Raw genomic sequence first — 18,738 nt, forward strand, 5'->3', positions numbered from 1 at the left:
CATAGAGGTATAGTTGCTATTGTTATGTATAGGAATAGTCTTCATTGCCATTCAGGTCAAGTAGGGAGTGTTAAAGTGACAGGGAGTGAACATATTTAGATTTTGTTTTAGTTTTTCTTTTAATAAATTAATTAGGTAATAAATTGCATTTTTATTATTTCCATGTGTTTTATGTGTATACTTGTCCTGGTCACGTGGTCCACACGAGGCAGAGTTGGATTGGGCGCCGATTCTAACATCGATTCTAACATCGAATCATTCCCGTGTAATTAATTTCACACTCTTAAGTTTCCACGGTCATCGGTTATAGTGGGGATCAAGCCCCAAGGTTGATTAATTAGCGTGATCGATCCAGACCTCGATCATTGCTCGGTGTTGCTGGTCTGGTGGTGGCAGCGTAGAGGCGACTCTAGGGTTTTGCTCAAAGCCTAGGTCACGTCATACTGGGTGTAGAATCCTAAGTCGGTCAATCGTCTTAGGACCACGTGGCGTGGAGTTGGCTTTGGTAAAAGTTTTGGAGTCCCTTGTAGAGATTAAAGAGTAAGAATACGGGTAGAGGGGGAGAAGAAGGAAGTTAAGTACAGAGAGAGGAACCCTTACCCGTGCTACATTGTTTCTGATATATGTAAATGATCTCCCGGAGGGTATCGATTCATTTCTCTCAATGTTTGCGGACGATGCTAAAATTATGAGAAGGATTAAAACAGAAGAGGACTGTTTGAGGCTTCAAGAAGACCTAGACAAGCTGAAGGAATGGTCGAACAAATGGTTGTTAGAGTTTAACCCAACCAAATGTAATGTAATGAAGATAGGTGTAGGGAGCAGGAGGCCAGATACAAGGTATCATCTGGAAGAGGAAATTCTTCAGGAGTCAGAGAAGCAAAAAAGATTTGGGGGTTGATATCACGCCAGACCTGTCTCCTGCAGCACATATCAAGCGGATAACATCAGCGGCATATGCCAGGCTGGCCAACATACGAACGGCATTCAGAAACTTGTGTAAAGAATCATTCAGAACTTTGTATACCACATATGTCAGGCCAATCCTGGAGTATGCAGCCCCAGCATAGAGTCCATATCTAGTCAAGGATAAGACTAAACTGGAAAAGGTTCAAAGGTTTGCCACCAGACTAGTACCCGAGCTGAGAGGTATGAGCTACGAGGAGAGACTACGGGAATTAAACCTCACTTCGCTGGAAGACAGAAGAGTTAGAGGGGACATGATCACCACATTCAAGATTCTGAAGGGGATTGATAGGGTAGATAAAGACAGTCTATTTAACACAAGGGGAACACGCACAAGGGGACACAGGTGGAAACTGAGTGCCCAAATGAGCCACAGAGATATTAGAAAGAACTTTTTTAGTGTCAGAGTGGTTGACAAATGGAATGCATTAGGAAGTGATGTGGTGGAGGCTGACTCCATACACAGTTTCAAGTGTAGATATGACAGAGCCCGATAGGCTCAGGAATCTGTACACCTGTTGATTGACGGTTGAGAGGGTGGACCAAAGAGCCAGAGCTCAACCCCCGCAAACACAACTAGGTGAGTATAACTAGGTGAGTACACACACAGAGTAGGCCAGCGACGGTAGGAGACACACGCGATTAGCGAGGTCCACGGAAATTCGTCAATTTCTCGGGACATTGAAGGATTATTGAGGCTAGATCATAGTATTTGGCCTCTCGCAGTGTGTAGCTAGCAGGGTGCTAAATAGCATAGTCATATCGCTAGTGATAGTGCAAAAAAAAACGAAGTGTAGCTAGTGGAATCACCGGTGCATACAGTGTGGAGGACCGTGTAGTGACCTGACCTGACCTGACGGCCAGGTGGGGACGGCCCACCGTGGAACTGCTGACTGTGTTTGTTGGGTGGTGACTGTGTCTCCAGAGATTTGTGTAGAAAAGAATCGACATCGTCAATCTACTAGCACTTAGAGAATCACCAAGTGGAAAGGCGACGACGGAGCACCATCGTCAACCATACATCATCATTATTCATCTAGTTGTGTGAGCGGAAAACATACTGGTATGTACCCCCTCTCTGGTCAAGTTATCAGGTGTACAGTGTGAGGTAAAATATTATCAAATTCTTGTTCAGGATAGTATATATATTTAAAATCTCAGTGTGGCTCATTCTGGGTAGAAGTTACCGCTTACAGAAACTAGTGACACGCACACGCACGCACGCACGGACTCAAGCCCACGTACGTATGCACGCACACACACACACGTACACACTGGCTAGAAGGGATTAACACCTTTTGTGGAAAGGAGATAAAGCCTCTCATAATCCACCCCCCTCTCTTACTCCTTCTCTTCCACCTCTCTTACCTGCTGTAAGCTGAACACCTCACCTCCTCTTTACCCCATCCCACGCGCACACACATTCTCTCTCTCTCTCTCTCTCTCTTGCTCTCTCTCTCTTGCTCTCTCTCTCTTGATCTCTCTCTCTCTTGTTCGCTCTCCCTTGCTCTCTTTTGCTCTCCTGCTCTCTTGCTCTCTCTCTCTCTCTTGCTCTCTTTCTCTCCCTTGTTCTCTCTCTCTCTTGCTCTCTCTCTTGACAAGGGGCAAAATGGCAGGAGGCCACAACAGGGACGCAAAATTAATGAGAAGAGTTGTGACAGACGAGGATTGTATGATCCTCCAAGAGGACTTAAACAGGTTGCAGAGATGGTCAGGGAAATGGCTACTGGAGTTTAACACCAGTAAATGTAAAGTTATGGAAATTGGATCAGGTGATAGGAGACCAAAGGGACAGTACACAATGAAGGGGAACAGCCTACCTGTAACGATTCGAGAAAGAGACCTGGGAGTGGATGTGACACCTAATCTAACTCCTGAGGCACATATAAATAGAATAACGACAGCAGCGTACTCTACACTGGCGAAAATTAGAACTTCATTCAGAAACCTAAATGAGGAGGCGTTTAGGGCGCTTTACAATGCCTGCGTGAGACCCGTCTTAGAGTATGCCGCGCCATCATGGAGCCCCCACCTGAAGAAACACATAAAGAAACTGGTGAAGGTTCAGAGGTTTGCGACGAGGCTTTTCCCAGAGTTACGAGGGATGGGACATGAAGAGTGTCTGCAGGAACTGAACCTTACGACACTAGAGAAAAGAATGGAGAGAGATATGATAGGGACATATAAAATACTCAGAGGAATTGACAAAGTGGAAATAGATGAAATGTTCACACGTAATAATAACAGAACGAGGGGACATGGGTGGAAACTGGAAACTCAGATGAGTCACAGAGATGTTAGGAAGTTTTCTTTTAGCGTGAGAGTAGTGGAAAAATGGAATGCACTTGGGGAACAGGTTGTGGAAGCAAATACTATTCATACTTTTAAAACTAGGTATGATAGTGAAATGGGACAGGAGTCATTGCTGTAAACAACCGATAGCTGGAAAGGCGGGATCCACGAGTCAATGCTCGATCCTGCAAGCACAAATAGGTCAGTACAAATAGGTGAGTGTGTATACACACACACACACGCGCGCACACACACACACACGCACACGCACACGCACACACACACACACACTCACACACACGGCTGAACACTATAACTGGTTGCTGTACCTGGCCTAGACCCCAACATAACAGTTACAGAAGGCGTTATGGAGCCTCCAAGCTACTAGGTGAGTGTGGTAGTGGGTTTAATGTCCAGTAGTGATGTATGTACCCTTAATACATACTCACACTTGCTCATTCTTCACATTAATAGAAATAAACTATCTTAATATTGTTGAAGTGACTTGTTACTTGTGAATTATTGGAATGTGAGGCGGCCTCATGTGAGGTGAGGTGAATGACGTCACAGGTAGTTGACCCATCAGGCCAAGGTAGTCAAAAGGCGCGGCGGGCAGTGTGGTGCGGGACGTCGTGGGGAGAGGTGCTGCTCACCGCCCGCCTCACTAGTGTTACTAATTAGTCCCCTGAACAATCCTGTAGATGAAATTACCTGCACCAGGCTTACAGGCAAGTTACTCTAGATGTTTAGTTATTTTATCACATTGTTTTCTGTTGGTAGAACAATATTGATGATTTTCTAAATAAGCATGGCTATAAAACTTTATTCAAAATAATTCAATTAGCTCTGGTTTATTTGTTAGTAAATATGATAGTGTAATATACCTTTGTCTATTAGTAGAACCTTTTACCTTGCTCAAGACTTTTCATGAAGCTTATTAAAACAAAATTAAATTCTAAACGACTGCTACGTGATTAACTGTTCCATAACAGCGGCGTGAGTGTTAACTTTATAGTGAAATTGAACCTTCGACCAAAAGCAGGTGGAAAAAGTTTACAATTATAATTTAATTCTGGCAGTTACAAGGTGTTTCTTGAGAATTATCAGACTTCAGGCTTTGAAATTCGGACCAAAGACTTTTAATTTAGCAAGTGTTACTCTTCACCCCCCCCCCCTCGTCCATCCTATGTGAATGCAACTAGCCATCCTGACTCAGTGTTGTCCACGCTGCAGCCAACACCAGAGACGCCATAATTAACATTAACCTCCTGTGTAACTAAGCACCATATTTTGTCCAATACAAGTAAATATTAATGTATATTTATATAGTGTATAGGTCTGATAGTTGTTGGACATTGTAGCTCCTGAGTGTATTCCAACCAGTCTCCCTCGCGTAATAAATAACTATGTATAAAAATAGTTAATAATAGTTCACGTATGAAAAACTATTTTAAATGAATCTAGTGTTAAAATGTATGAACTGTTGTGGGTCAGGGCACGGAGGAGCATAGATTGAGGACAAGTTATGTGTGAAGCGTTCTTCACGGTCATGTTTGGCTCCCGGTTTAACGATCACTTGGCCGTTGTTGAGAACGATCATGTTTGGCTGCCGGGTTAACGACCACTTGGCTGTTGTTAAGAACGGTCATGATTGGCTGCCCGGGTTAACGACCACTTGGCCGTTGTTGAGAACGGTCTGTGGATGAGTCAAGTCTGAGGTTGGGTTTCGCCATTGTGGTAAGTCGGCTTTTTAGATCAACCAAAGTCTGACCTGATAGATTGTTTAGCGGGATATTTCTCAAACTTTACATGAAGATGTGTTCATTTTATTATTTTGAGGTATTTATTATTTGTAATTTCAGATATATGTAAGAGTGCATCAGTACAACGGCACTGCAGTAATGGTCAACCAGACCCAAGAAATTGGTCTCGCACAACGGCACTGCAGGTATGGAGGGATTAAAGTTACTTTGAAAAACTTCTCTTGAATTGCAGTGGTCATAATGGTCCCACAAGAACAATAAGTGAAGTGTTTAATAATTTTAATCATTTAACTCGCTATACCATGAAGCAGTGATCTTGTAATAGGTATAGTCTAATGTAATTTGTGCATCAACCACTTAAGTGGTAAACCATTTTTTTGGCCAGTAATTTGACCATTTAGTGGTAGGTAGTGTAACATGGTTAATGTTAATCTAACATTTTTGGGTACATTTCAATTCTCTTGCCTCCCCTCTCCATCCATCCTTCTGTCAGCCTCTTCTATCCCACCAGTCGAATCAATTATAGACAAAAATTACCCAAGAGGGTGATGCCTCAGCTGGGGTTAGAAGACTGTCCTGTGAGAGGAAAGTTGTAGAATGAGGGTAAAGTGTCGGGGCAAAACCTAACAAGCTGAATATACCGTCGGGGACAGTTTCGGGAGGCTGACCACTTGGCAGCTACGTGGCCATCATCCGCATCTTGTACAAGGTATTGGTAGCTCTGGAACGCTGCAGCAATTCTACAGATCAACAGATATTGTGGTCAGGTGGCAGGCTCTGTGAAGTGTTATAGGTAAACGTTTCTGGGTCTCCAGAACTGTGTAACGTAGTTTACCTGGTTTGTTGTTAGTGCTAAGTGTCCCTCATAATTGCGAGAAGAGACTATATAATTGGCAGAGCTCCTATGACCACAGGATAAAAGGTTTTAAAGCAGGGACACCAGACTACTCAAGGGGTCTATGGTTTTGCTGGGAATGAAGCATACTAATGTCACTGGGGGATGTTCCCTTTGTCCAAGCTAACAAAAAAGGCTCCGAAGGAAGCGAGTTCCAGGCCGGATGTTTACCGAAGGTTTCCTTCATCCAAGACTAGAGCGTGTTAACTTCCTTTCGGATGCTTCCTGAAGTTGTCGGAATGAGTAACTTGGGTAGAACCTTCCTCTATAGATTGGGTGTGTGTTCCCGTACAAAATGTTGTCACTGGAGAGGGGCCAGTTTCTTGGCAGCTTTTCCTATTAGAGATTCTGGGCAGTCACTTGACTGCCCCAGAGCTCCTCCAAGCCTTTCTCCAGATTACTCTGATCACTAGTTATACCTTTGACTCGGGTTCCCATGGAGAAGGGTAGATCTCTTGAGAGAGAAACCGGGTGGCAGGATGTTTATAAACGTGAAGGTTTCAGACTTTGTAATAAACCTTTATGGGCCTCTTTCTCCATCTATATATATACATACGCAGGTACCTAGGAAAGGCAGCTCCTCCAAATGGTAAATTTCAGGTCTGGATGAACTTAGCCCATTCATGGATGGGTTGAACTGCAGTAAACTGTAGTAAACCAACCTCTTTCGACAAAGGTCAAATGCTCGTTTCCAGCATCCCCATCCTCAGGCCAGGCTCATTAGTGGTGACCGTACCCCCCCCCCTCTCGTTAGCTCACGGTCAAATGTATTCATCCGGTTTAACATTGGGTAAACAATTGGTTGCCATGCGTTAATATTATAATATAAATTTCAATGTAAAGTTAGGGGGTAGGTTAGATTAGGTGTTAAGATTCTGTTGGCTATTACTTATATATTATTAGTACGTGAAGTGAAAGTTAGAGCTTTCGAATTCTAATAGAGGTCGCCAGCTAGGCACTGAGAAGTTTGCACATGATCTATTGAGTAAAGTGTAAAAGCTCGTCCTCGTAAACAAAGGCTAAAGTACATTCCATACACCTGCTAACCCTGTTACGGCCCTCTCGGGACGCAACGGGGTTCTTACTCTGATGTCGTTAGAGGAAGATATATATCCGACCCCAAGCCAGTAGAGGCTTTCAAGGGATGCGATCCGTGACGCAAGTAACTTAAAGGGAGTATGGAAAGAAAGCTAAGAACTTAATATTATAATTAGTACCATCACCATTTAAATATATAAAATAAAAGAGTACACAAGGGGGAGGGGTATTAACACTTTACAAAGGGGATCATGCACAATCTAGTCTTCTGCTGAAGACTCTTGATCAAGAAGCTAGGTGCTGAGTCCGCGGTGCTTTCTTCGTGGCCTCAAGACGTGTCCTCTGAGAATGCCGAGCCTACCCTGGCCACAGGTCAGCCACAACACAGGTCCACTGGGGGCACCGTCGTGGAGGCCGTCAACCACACGTCCAGCTGGTCTGCTGGCAGGTACTGAGCCACCAAGGCTGGTACGGCCACTCCACGAACGATTTAAGGGGTACGCCCTAGACAGGAGTCTCGTGTGATATCACAAATCACCCTCCTGTCCTCAATACCCCAGTGGATGATAGTCTCCAACAGTCGGTCCCGGGTAAATCCTTTCACTGCCACTCCACTGGCAGGCTTAACACACCACAGTGTTCTTCCGGGGGGACGACATCACAACAGCTGCAGCAAACTTCACAGTATGGAGACTGGCTGCCTCGGGTAGACTGACTCCACTTCCATCACAGTGGTCCCAGGTCGGCTCTGTAAGCAGACACGTCATCAATAACAGGGACACTAAAACACCACACTTACAGGCTCAGACACAAACGCCCGACATATCCACTCCATAGATGGCGTTGTAGTCTGAGCACCACCTCACCAGAGGTCAGGAGCGGCGGTGTTGAGCGCGGAACCAGACTGGAAACTGGTCCTCGAGGCCAGTACACGCTGTCCTCACCAGGTGTCGTCGTCCGTTTGGCGGGGGTTTCGGGAGCTGACCCACAGATGGCGTGGTTGTCACTGCTCCCGACTCGGACGCTGGATCCGGGTTCGTAACAAACCCCCCGCCCCCAAGGTTTATGAATGAAAAACCTGTTTTTAAATGTCTCGCCTTGAGGTGTTTTCGGGGCTTAGCATCACCGCGGCCCGGTCATCGACCAGGCCTCCTGGTGGCTGGACTCGTAAACCAGCCCCTTGGACGCGGCTGCTCGCAGTCTTGCCGTACGAATCACAGCTTGGTTGATCTGGTATCACAGCCTGGTTGATCAGATAGGTCACAACTGATGACGTTCAAACATATCTTTAACACTGATTCGTTGACGACATTTGTTTGAACCACAATGCTGTAAATGCTTCACCCACGTACTACAAATACAAATAATCGCCAACATAACCTAAACACCTAACCTAACCAATGCCTAAATATGCACCGTATACTAATTGTATAACAATATTTTTTATGTATTTATTATATACTGCTTATCACATAGACCAACCAGGTCGTAACACTTCCACCAGAGAATCTTCTAAAGAACCAAATCTTTTGTATGGGACTTTACCTCATTTTGTTGTACCAATATCTCTTCTCCGTTGTACCCATTGTCGTTGTCTCTTGTGTAGCTCTCGTATCTCTCATTCCTTTTTTCGTAGTGAGCCTTCAAAAATGTAATGCCCCTCTGAGGCCAATGTTACAATTGGCGGTCATTCCATGGGTTGTCAAACATTATTGAATCAGTTGACCTGGTTCCTATTCTGGGGGGCCACAGCCTTCTCTGGGGGAGAGGGTGGCCCCTGTTACCAAATACCCGCAGGACATTACATGGTCTGTTACAGCTATAGCTGCTTTGTAGTGTAACTGGTCCTGGTGACCAGGCGTCTCCTCCTCTTAGCCTCTGTCTGTGCCTATCGTTGTCTCCAGCTTGTTTGCCATATGCATTATTTCTGTTCAATCGACAGAATCTTTTATTCAATCTTTTATTCTTTCAATCGACAGAAATATAATTTTTCTGCCGTGTTCTGGGTGCCTGCTGTAGGAATCATAGTCCTGTGTACTCTTTGAAATCCTTAGTCAAAGTCCACAATTCATCTAGGTCTGCTCAGAGTACTAGTTCCATCATTATCACATACAAACAAGGATAGAACAGACTTCCTGGTTTCATGTTTTCTCTCAGCTGATGCTATTGATGTGTTCTGTCAGTAGTGCTTGCTGCACAATCCTGGCTGTGAAAAAAAAATCCATGACCTAATAGACGAATAGCAGACAGATGCGTAAACGAATGTGACGGGAAACGTTGGTGGTCGTGCAGTCTCTAATACCAGTCACAAAATATTAAAAAAAACAAAAAATAAACTGCAAAGGTGTCTTCAGTTAGGTAAACTGTAGGATAAAGCAGAGAGAAAAAAAAACATTTAAAAAATAATTTACTTTAAAAATAAATTAAACAAATTACAAAAATATCCAGGCTTGGCTCTAATACAAAGTGTGCAAAACAGGATGAACAATCAAATTTACGTTACGTTAAGGTGCAAAATATGGTGCAGAATACTATGGGCTAGACTGACTAAATCCGTTACCACACAATGTTAACAGGTCTACTCAGTTGAGCACACAGGAGTAATCTAACTAATGTTGAGCAAGAACGCCCAATTTATACAGAATATCAGCCGGGCAGATGGCGCTGGTGACTTCTTTAACTATAAAACTGCTTGTTTCGGAAGGCGTGGTCTCCCAGCAACCCAGGTGCAAGGTGGGGTGAGGGTCGATGGGGTAGGTAGACTGGTGGTATTGTCTAGACGTCTGGAAGTAGTAGTGGTTCTTGGCTGCAGTTCTTGATTAAATAGACATGAATGAGTAGAATAGGTGATAATGGAGTAGGCCGAATCTGTTCCTAGAGATTTTACCGTGACAAATGACAATTCCATAAAGTAATGTCAAGGTTTCATGGTGTCGTGGACTAGTAACAAGGAAGGTTAGACCTGCCTTAGTGTGAGTGAACCCTTCAGACCTGGGTGCACGAAACTAACCCTCTACGTTCTCTCCCTATGATTGGAACAACTGAGTGCCACTGATGACTTGCATAGTCTCCTCTGGTGATCTGGGCGTGCAACAACTCTTGCAATATCCTTGGCCAGCCCAGCCAAAGTCCAGCCCATAGAAACCCAGCAAGGCAGACCTTGGTCCCAGACCAGAGAATACAGGAGAGTGCACGGATGGATGTGCACTCCTGTAGATTCTACGCTGATATACATCTGGTCATACTCACTCACCCAACTTAACACAAGTAAAAATCCTTTCTCTCATACCAGGACAAACTTGTGCCACCTCCTTGCTCTTCTGGGTGATGTAATCAATAATGTCTGTGCAGTCTTACATTTTGAGCTTTGCTACCTGTGTTTATATTATAAATTTTGTTTCCTTGTAATTTCAATTTAGATATTGCAGGCTTTGGCTTTCTGGTCCCTTCCCTGAGCAAATTATCCCTTCTTTCACCATATATTTAAATGTAAAGACAGTGTTCACTCATTCCCATGGGTCTTCGAACTTTATTTCCCATGCATGTGAATCGTTCAGTGAATTCGAGGTAAAGTCAAGCTGGTTAATCATTACGTGTTGATTACATGTTGGATTAAAACGTTTGTCATGTCCAATAGTTTAGCTCGCTCGCTGTGCCACCATATGGTTCTTGTATCTTTCAATGGATGGAGTCCCTATGATTGGAAGTCGGAATCTATTTTTAACAGGCGACAGTCTGACCTTTCAGTTATGGTAGGAACTGCAATGGTTGTCATTTAATGGAGGGTTATATATCACAGCTACTGTCTTTGGTCCTGCCATCGTCATGGTGACTGTTATGTAGTCTCTGAACTCCTCGCAGCCTGGGATATCAATCTCCTGGAAACCCTAATCCTTTATCAGCAGGGCCGCGACTCCTCCCCTTCCTTCCCTCTGTAGTGTGAGGTGTAATGTTGGCGCGAGTACACAGCCTTGTGGCACTCCAGCATTAGGGTCCAAATAGTCAGTGTATTGTTAGAGGAATCTTTTATTTTGTAGTTGTTAAAGAAGTATTTTATCGGACGTAGGTCATTCATAATTTACTTCTAGTAGTCAAGCCAGTGTGTCAATGGCCTTTTCAGTTTGTCAAGTGTTATGATATATTGTGTGGTAAATGTGCAGCTTCTCAGTATGTTAATGTCTTATGCAGGTCGGTTTGTCCTGACTCTGATTTTCAGTAGAGTCGCCCAGTCTTGGGAACGTTTTGTGCTGCCCATATACATAGGTTTCTGATCTAAATAAATCACAGGTTTATATGCTGGTGTTTTCAGACCGTTGGGAGTCGGTAATTTCTCTTATACCAGTGTTAAACAATATAGTCTTGACAAGAGATGGACACCTAGGTCTAATTCAACTTCTCCTTGTTACACGCAAATTTGGCTACAGTCAGTCATTATGGTGGGTTATATTTGTGAGATGGTATCCATACATGAGAATCTGAACCCTTTATTCTGCGACTATTTATAAGTGCAATTATGAAGCTCTTACTGTCGATCATGCTGGAAAAGTTTTGAAGAGCAGACTTTGAAACACAATTGTCACCACCTCCTGTGACTTTATATATACTGAGAGCTAGTTGTAGTGCAGCAGCAGTTTGTACAGAGGTCAGCCAGTTGTTTAACCTGGCACTTACTGTGTGGAAGTATTGTTCCTGTACCTGCATACTGCTGCAGTCCGTCCTGTAGATGATTGGACTGGGTCATCGGTGTAGACAGTACTCATGGGATCTTGAAAGTTATGACGAGAGGCAATTATTTATAGTGTGACAACTTTGGAAAGAGCAGATTCTCACTACCTTTCTTAGTGGCAGGTGTGTATGGTACTTGAATTGTGGGAACAGATGAAGAGGAATATCAGTTGCAGGTATATTGCATTTATAAGGAATGTTCAGTTTGATTAGATTGTTGGGATTTTACTCGGTCATTTATCATACAAGGAGTGAGTTGGTATGTTGCACCACTTAATACGGTGTTAACGGTACAGAATACTTTGTCTCCGAGCAAGGCTGGAGATGTAGGGTCTCATGACTTTAAGGGAAAAGGTTGAGTTGACTTGTATGATTCTCTAGTATAGTTGGAAGCTTCAGTTCTTCCCTCAAGTTAATGATTCATGTGCATCTTGGGGTACCAAGAATTACCCTCATGGCTTCATTATGTATTACTTCCTCGCCTGTTTGAACACATTGGAAGATAAATGCAATCAACTAACAAGTGTTGAATAGTCTACCATATTTAACATTAATACCAATTTTCTTACCAGAAAGTATTTTCAGTGATTTGTCTTTTAACCTAAGTTGAAGGTCGTTTACATTGTCACTGATACCTACTCAAAGATATTTGTGCTGCCTATATTTGTTTTGGTTGTTGACTTTGAAAGCTTGAGGGATATGATTCATTTTAGGGAAAAAGAGCGATGGATTAAATTATATACAAAACTGAATTCGATGCTTTTAGCAGCGAGTGAATCGCGTAGAGCTTGCAGTCTTGTTTGGGTATTCGAAACAATACAAATGTCAGACATAACAGATGACAGCTTCATCAGCTAGTGTGGGATTATCAGTTTATTTGGTGTTTTAGCACATTGAACAATGATGGGCTAAGCACGCCTCCTTGCGACGAACTCGACTCAAATGGTGCAGAAAGTTTACTTATGAGCCCCCTTGAAAGAACCGAGGCAGTTGTGATACAAGGGTACCCCTTGAGGTATGTCAAGTATAACATTATCTCCAAAAGAGGTTAATTGTTCTAAGATTAATTCCCCTTTTTGATGAATCAAAAGCAGTTTGGAGGTCAATAAATGTCGCCCGAGAACATGGTCCCTGTCAAATAAAATATTCAGTAAAGCAAGTCTGAATGCTTCTTCCAGGAAGTAAACCATACAGACTAGGAGCAAGTTGGAATCTAATTTGAATCATTAGCCTGTCGTGTATAATGTTTTCAAGAACTTTAAACTTACAGGATGTCAGAGATGGGTCTGAAGGCTCCAAGAAATCACATTAATGTGATGTATCAATGAGAAAATTAGGTGCTTGTGAGCAGGATTCGAACCTCGGCTCTGGGTAATCAAAGACAGGATAATCAGGGTGAAAGAAACGCTACCCATTTGTTTCCGCCTCCAGCGGGGATTGAACTCGGAACCTTAAGATTAGGAATAATAAAAGCTGTCCACTCAGCCGTCAGGCCCCTTTGCAGGAATTAGGCAAATAAGGATTCACAGAGGAAAAAAACATTTTTCAAGGTCGCTTCAAGGAACATTTAACGTAGATTGTGTGAAGCCATTAAGGTTTAGCGAGAAGATAAGCATTACCAGGTTAGTGTCAGCATGAAGGAAGGTTTAGGGAGTGTGAGATACAATACCTGTTAGCAATGATTACTTCCCGTACAAGAGTAACACCCAGTCGTGACTGTCTGCCCTTCCGTTCGTCGGCTGACTGTGGTGACTGTCTGCCCTTCCGTTCGTCGGCTGACTGTGGTGACTGTCTGCCCTTCCGTTCGTCGGCTGACTGTGGTGACTGTCTGCCCTTCCGTTCGTCGGCTGACTGTGGTGACTGTCTGCCCTTCCGTTCGTCGGCCGACTGTGGTGACTGTCTGCCCTTCCGTTCGTCGGCCGACTGTGGTGACTGTCTGCCCTTCCATTCGTCGGCCGACTGTGGTGACTGTCTGCCCTTCCGTTCGTCGGCCGACTGTGGTGACTGTCTGCCCTTCCGTTCGTCGGCCGACTGTGGTGACTGTCTGCCCTTCCGTCCGTCGGCCGACTGTGGTGACTTGTCTGCCCTTCCGTTCGTCGGCCGACTGTGGTGACTTGTCTGCCCTTCCGTTCGTCGGCCGACTTGTCTGCCCTTCCGTTCGTCGGCCGACTTGTCTGCCCTTCCGTTCGTCGGCCGACTTGTCTGCCCTTCCGTTCGTCGGCCGACTTGTCTGCCCTTCCGTTTGTCGGCCGACTTGTCTGCCCTTCCGTTTGTCGGCCGACTTGTCTGCCCTTCCGTTCGTCGGCCGACTTGTCTGCCCTTCCGTTCGTCGGCCGACTTGTCTGCCCTTCCGTTCGTCGGCCGACTTGTCTGCCCTTCCGTTCGTCGGCCGACTTGTCTGCCCTTCCGTTCGTCGGCCGACTTGTCTGCCCTTCCGTTCGTCGGCCGACTTGTCTGCCCTTCCGTTCGTCGGCCGACTTGTCTGCCCTTCCGTTCGTCGGCCGACTTGTCTGCCCTTCCGTTCGTCGGCCGACTTGTCTGCCCTTCCGTTCGTCGGCCGACTTGTCTGCCCTTCCGTTCGTCGGCCGACTTGTCTGCCCTTCCGTTCGTCGGCCGACTTGTCTGCCCTTCCGTTCGTCGGCCGACTTGTCTGCCCTTCCGTTCGTCGGCCGACTTGTCTGCCCTTCCGTTCGTCGGCCGACTTGTCTGCCCTTCCGTTCGTCGGCCGACTTGTCTGCCCTTCCGTTCGTCGGCCGACTTGTCTGCCCTTCCGTTCGTCGGCCGACTTGTCTGCCCTTCCGTTCGTCGGCCGACTTGTCTGCCCTTCCGTTCGTCGGCCGACTTGTCTGCCCTTCCGTTCGTCGGCCGACTTGTCTGCCCTTCCGTTCGTCGGCCGACTTGTCTGCCCTTCCGTTCGTCGGCCGACTTGTCTGCCCTTCCGTTCGTCGGCCGACTTGTCTGCCCTTCCGTTCGTCGGCCGACTTGTCTGCCCTTCCGTTCGTCGGCCGACTTGTCTGCCCTTCCGTTCGTCGGCCGACTTGTCTGCCCTTCCGTTCGTCGGCCGACTTGTCTGCCCTTCCGTTCGTCGGCCGACTTGTCTGCCCTTCCGTTCGTCGGCCGACTTGTCTGCCCTTCCGTTCGTCGGCCGACTTGTCTGCCCTTCCGTTCGTCGGCCGACTTGTCTGCCCTTCCGTTCGTCGGCCGACTTGTCTGCCCTTCCGTTCGTCGGCCGACTTGTCTGCCCTTCCGTTCGTCGGCCGACTGTCCCGACTTGTCTGCCCTTCCGTTCGTCGGCCGACTGTCCCGACTGTCTGAACCGCCTCCTCCCACTACACATTTACCGTGTAAATAATGTCGATGCATCACTGTCCTGACCTAACCTAAATAGTCTTATTGTGTACAGGAACGAATTGTGTGATATAAACACCATTATCCCTCGGTGCCCCCTCTTAAAGATCATTGATCTAACAGTATTGTTATTCCACCATTCATCTACCAGTTATCCATCGTCCTATTAATGCACCATTCATCTACCAGTGATCCATCGTCCTGTTTATCCACCATTCATCTACCAGTGAACCATCTCCTTGTTAATCCACCATTCATCTAACGGGTCACACCATTGTCCACCGCCTACCAGCTCCTCTAACACTGACCTATAGTGATAGCCCCAATGTTTATTTTTTAATTAGTTGAGAATCTTGCAATAACGAACCAACCCAACCTAACCTGCAAGGTTGTGTTGGATCGTTAATCAACCTAACATAAGTCACATGTTCGTCATCCAGTGTATTAAGCATAATGCATTATGCTGCGATTGATCTGTATATCAGAGGCACATAATACAACTGGATGGGTACTCAACCCTCTCGAGGGAAATCTTTCCTTATCCCTTTGACCTGCCTCAAAAGTATGGCTTCTCACTCCCCAAATTTCAAAGATTTAGACACGTTCCAATCAAGATAATTGTTCTTTGTTATGCATAGTTGATACATTAAATAATCTCTACAAAGTGTTGAAAAGTGAGTTGTTAAATAAGATATTTCCGCTATACTTACCCACTCACCTGAGGACACCTCGCCCAGTGCTGGACACGCCAGGGATGGTCAGGTAATCTTCGTCTCCAAGACTCGGCCTTCACCTGTTCTGGCACTGACAGGCTAAAGGCTGTGGACATGGACACGTCAGTGGAAGACAATTCAACACACAAATAATAAGTTCGTGAAAATCAAATCCACATCCAGGTGACCTTATTTACACAAGATGGTGGCTGTGACCACACCCAGGTGACCTTATTTACACAAGATGGTGGCTGTGACCACACCCAGGTGACCTTATTTACACAAGATGGTGGCTGTGACCACACCCAGGTGACCTTATTTACACAAGATGGTGGCTGTGACCACACCCAGGTGACCTTATTTACACAAGATGGTGGCTGTGACCACAGATGGGTGACCACTGCGGTCAAGCACTTACAGCTGCCTGAGGTTCAGGAACCACCAGGAGGATGATGGTAACGTTTATACCTGTAGTACTGAGGCGTGAAGCTGCTAGAGATTGTTGGTGGTGTACACAGTGGTGGACATGTGTACCTGTAGTACTGGGGCGTGAAGCTGCTAGAAATTGTTGGTGGTGTACACAGTGGTGGACATGTGTACCTGTAGTACTGAGGCGTGAAGCTACTAGAGATTGTTGGTGGTGTGCACAGTGGTGGACATGTGTACCTGTAGTACTGGGGCGTGAAGCTGCTAGAGATTGTTGGTAGTGTACACAGTGGTGGACATGTGTACCTGTAGTACTGGGGCGTGAAGCTGCTAGAGATTGTTGGTGGTGTACACAGTGGTGGACAGGTGTACCTGTAGTACTGGGGCGTGAAGCTGCTAGAGATTGTTGGTAGTGTACACAGTGGGGGACATGTGTAAGAATGTTACTTGGCTGCCCTCGCTACTCTTCTCTTGAGGTTATCTTGAGATGATTTTGGGGCTTAGCGTCCCCGCGGCCCGGTCCTCGACCAGGCCTCCCTTTTGTTACACACACCCATGAAGCAGCCCGTAGCAGCTGTCTTCCTCCCAGGTACCTATTTACTGCTAGGTAACAGGGGACATCAGAGTGAAAAACTTTTTGCCCATATGTCTCCGCCGCCCCGGGGATCGAACCCGGAACCTCAGGACTACGAATCCGAAGCGCTGTCCACTCAGCTGTCAGGCGCCCACTCGTCTGTCGTCTGATACAGTTTGTTACTGTACACACACTTCCAAAATGCTAAGTTGTCCTGGATCTGACATGCTGCGACAAAACAGCCAGGAACTTGTCTCCACTATTGCGGGATACCTTCTGACCCTCCTTGGTGCTCTCAAATAGGCACTGTGCCACTGGATCATTAGCCAAATTATTCTCATCCACACGAATAAATAAAGGATGTTCTGTAAAATGATGAACCAACCACTCATGAAGGTCCTTCACATCCGTCAGTGAACACAAGGCCCCCGTTCACGCAGAACGTAACCATATACTGCCAGGAGTGATGCATTGATAATTCTCCATTTGTGCTTGGCTCTTTTGAAGTGTGGATGACGAAACAGGAACATTTTGCTTAAATGGCCTTTCTCAAAGAAATTTGGAAGGTACTTCATTGCATTAGTACGAATACAAGCTACATTTTGATATCCGCCAGGCACATCCTTCTTATCTCTCAAGCTATGAATGCGGTCAACAACAAAGTCTGGTACCTTCACCCGTATTTCCATGCCTAACATAAGCGTGTCAGGAAAAATCTGGGCAAGGACAACCAACACTCCTCCATAGCCATATCCAATGTCAGCAAATTCCACCTTCTTGGTACTGTCTGCAGACAAGTACTAGGGGAAAGTATGGACTCAGGTCCATTGTAATTCCAATTCCAGTCCGGTAATTGGGTTGAAGTGAGCACACAGTCGATAATTTTTCTTCTGTGGTGATTTAGGCATTTTTAGTGAATTACTGGAGAGCTTGGCAAGGGAGAATAGGTTGTCTCTGGAGGCCTTTTTCTCTCCATTATTTGAGCAGTGTTGTTGGTTGTGGGGCGAAGAGCACACGTGGCCATGTGAGCACCGAGCACCGTAGTCCGGCTCACCACTCATAACACTCAAACCCAACACGATGGCTGCAGTTGCTCATCACATAGCGCTCATGTGAATGAATGCTCATCACATAGCGCTCATGTCGAGGAATGTTCATCACTTGGCGGTGTTAGCATGAGCAGGAACCTCTTGAGCTCTCCGAGGTTATGACGACGGGGTCGTCTGCTGGATGAGGTCTTCTTGTAGACAATCACTACATAGCATCTGTTGGACTTAATGTTCTTGTATTAAATGTTCTCAGACGAAACATTTTGGGTTCGCAGCAATCTCCAGTGATACGAGGAAGTGAACTTGCACAGCTGTTGATGTAACATGTTGACTGCATGTGTGTGTCGGGCCTCCCGGAGTGCGTGGGGGCCCGGAGTGCGTGCCGCCGGAAGTACATGATGTTCTAGAATCTTTAATAATTGGGATGGATCATGGATGTTTGGTATGTGTCAAGGCCAAGACGCTAATAAAAGTATACCATAACTTGGTCTATCCATTAAGAATTGAGTGAAGCTATAATACAAATTACGAGTAGTGAAGCATCAGGCGAGAGGTAGAGGTAACTAAGAACTATAGGCTGTGGCTAAAGCTCATAATGACCTACATTACTAGGATGAGCCTATCACAAGCCGTGGGACTCGCCACTGGTACAGCAGAGGACACACACGGGTTTGTTCTATGGAAAACTTCAGACTTTGAGCAGTTATGAGATCAAATCCTCGCTGTTTTGTGAGGAACAACCAATTAGTACCCAAACTCAGATCATATCTTGTTTGGAAGGAACGTTGAAGATTTCGTCTGCAATTCTTTTATAAATACAGTTGTTGACTATTTGCTGTTTGCACCTTATGCAGGAGACCCACAGTTACCACAGTGGTCTGGTAGCTAAGCTCCCATGACCTATTATTTTGTGTGAGGGCATTACCACTGACCAGGTCACTTAGTCATA

At 45.6% G+C, this 18,738-nt stretch overlaps 1 long non-coding RNA gene and 1 pseudogene across 1 annotated transcript in view; one reads left to right on the plus strand and one right to left on the minus strand.

The window, feature by feature from the left end:
- Positions 1–3,844: 3,844 nt before the first annotated feature.
- The window catches only part of LOC138370856 (uncharacterized), a 64,906-nt gene continuing 50,012 nt past the window's right edge, over positions 3,845–18,738 (plus strand). The window contains exons 1-2 of the long non-coding RNA XR_011230230.1: positions 3,845–3,986; positions 5,121–5,206. This is a non-coding gene — a long non-coding RNA (uncharacterized lncRNA). The remainder of the gene's footprint in view (positions 3,987–5,120; positions 5,207–18,738) is intronic.
- Positions 16,937–17,764, minus strand: LOC138370661 (tRNA (guanine-N(7)-)-methyltransferase-like; annotated as a pseudogene).

The sequence above is a fragment of the Procambarus clarkii genome, chromosome 33 (genome assembly GCF_040958095.1).
Source record: "Procambarus clarkii isolate CNS0578487 chromosome 33, FALCON_Pclarkii_2.0, whole genome shotgun sequence".
In the NCBI taxonomy this organism is placed as follows: Eukaryota; Metazoa; Arthropoda; class Malacostraca; order Decapoda; family Cambaridae; genus Procambarus; species Procambarus clarkii.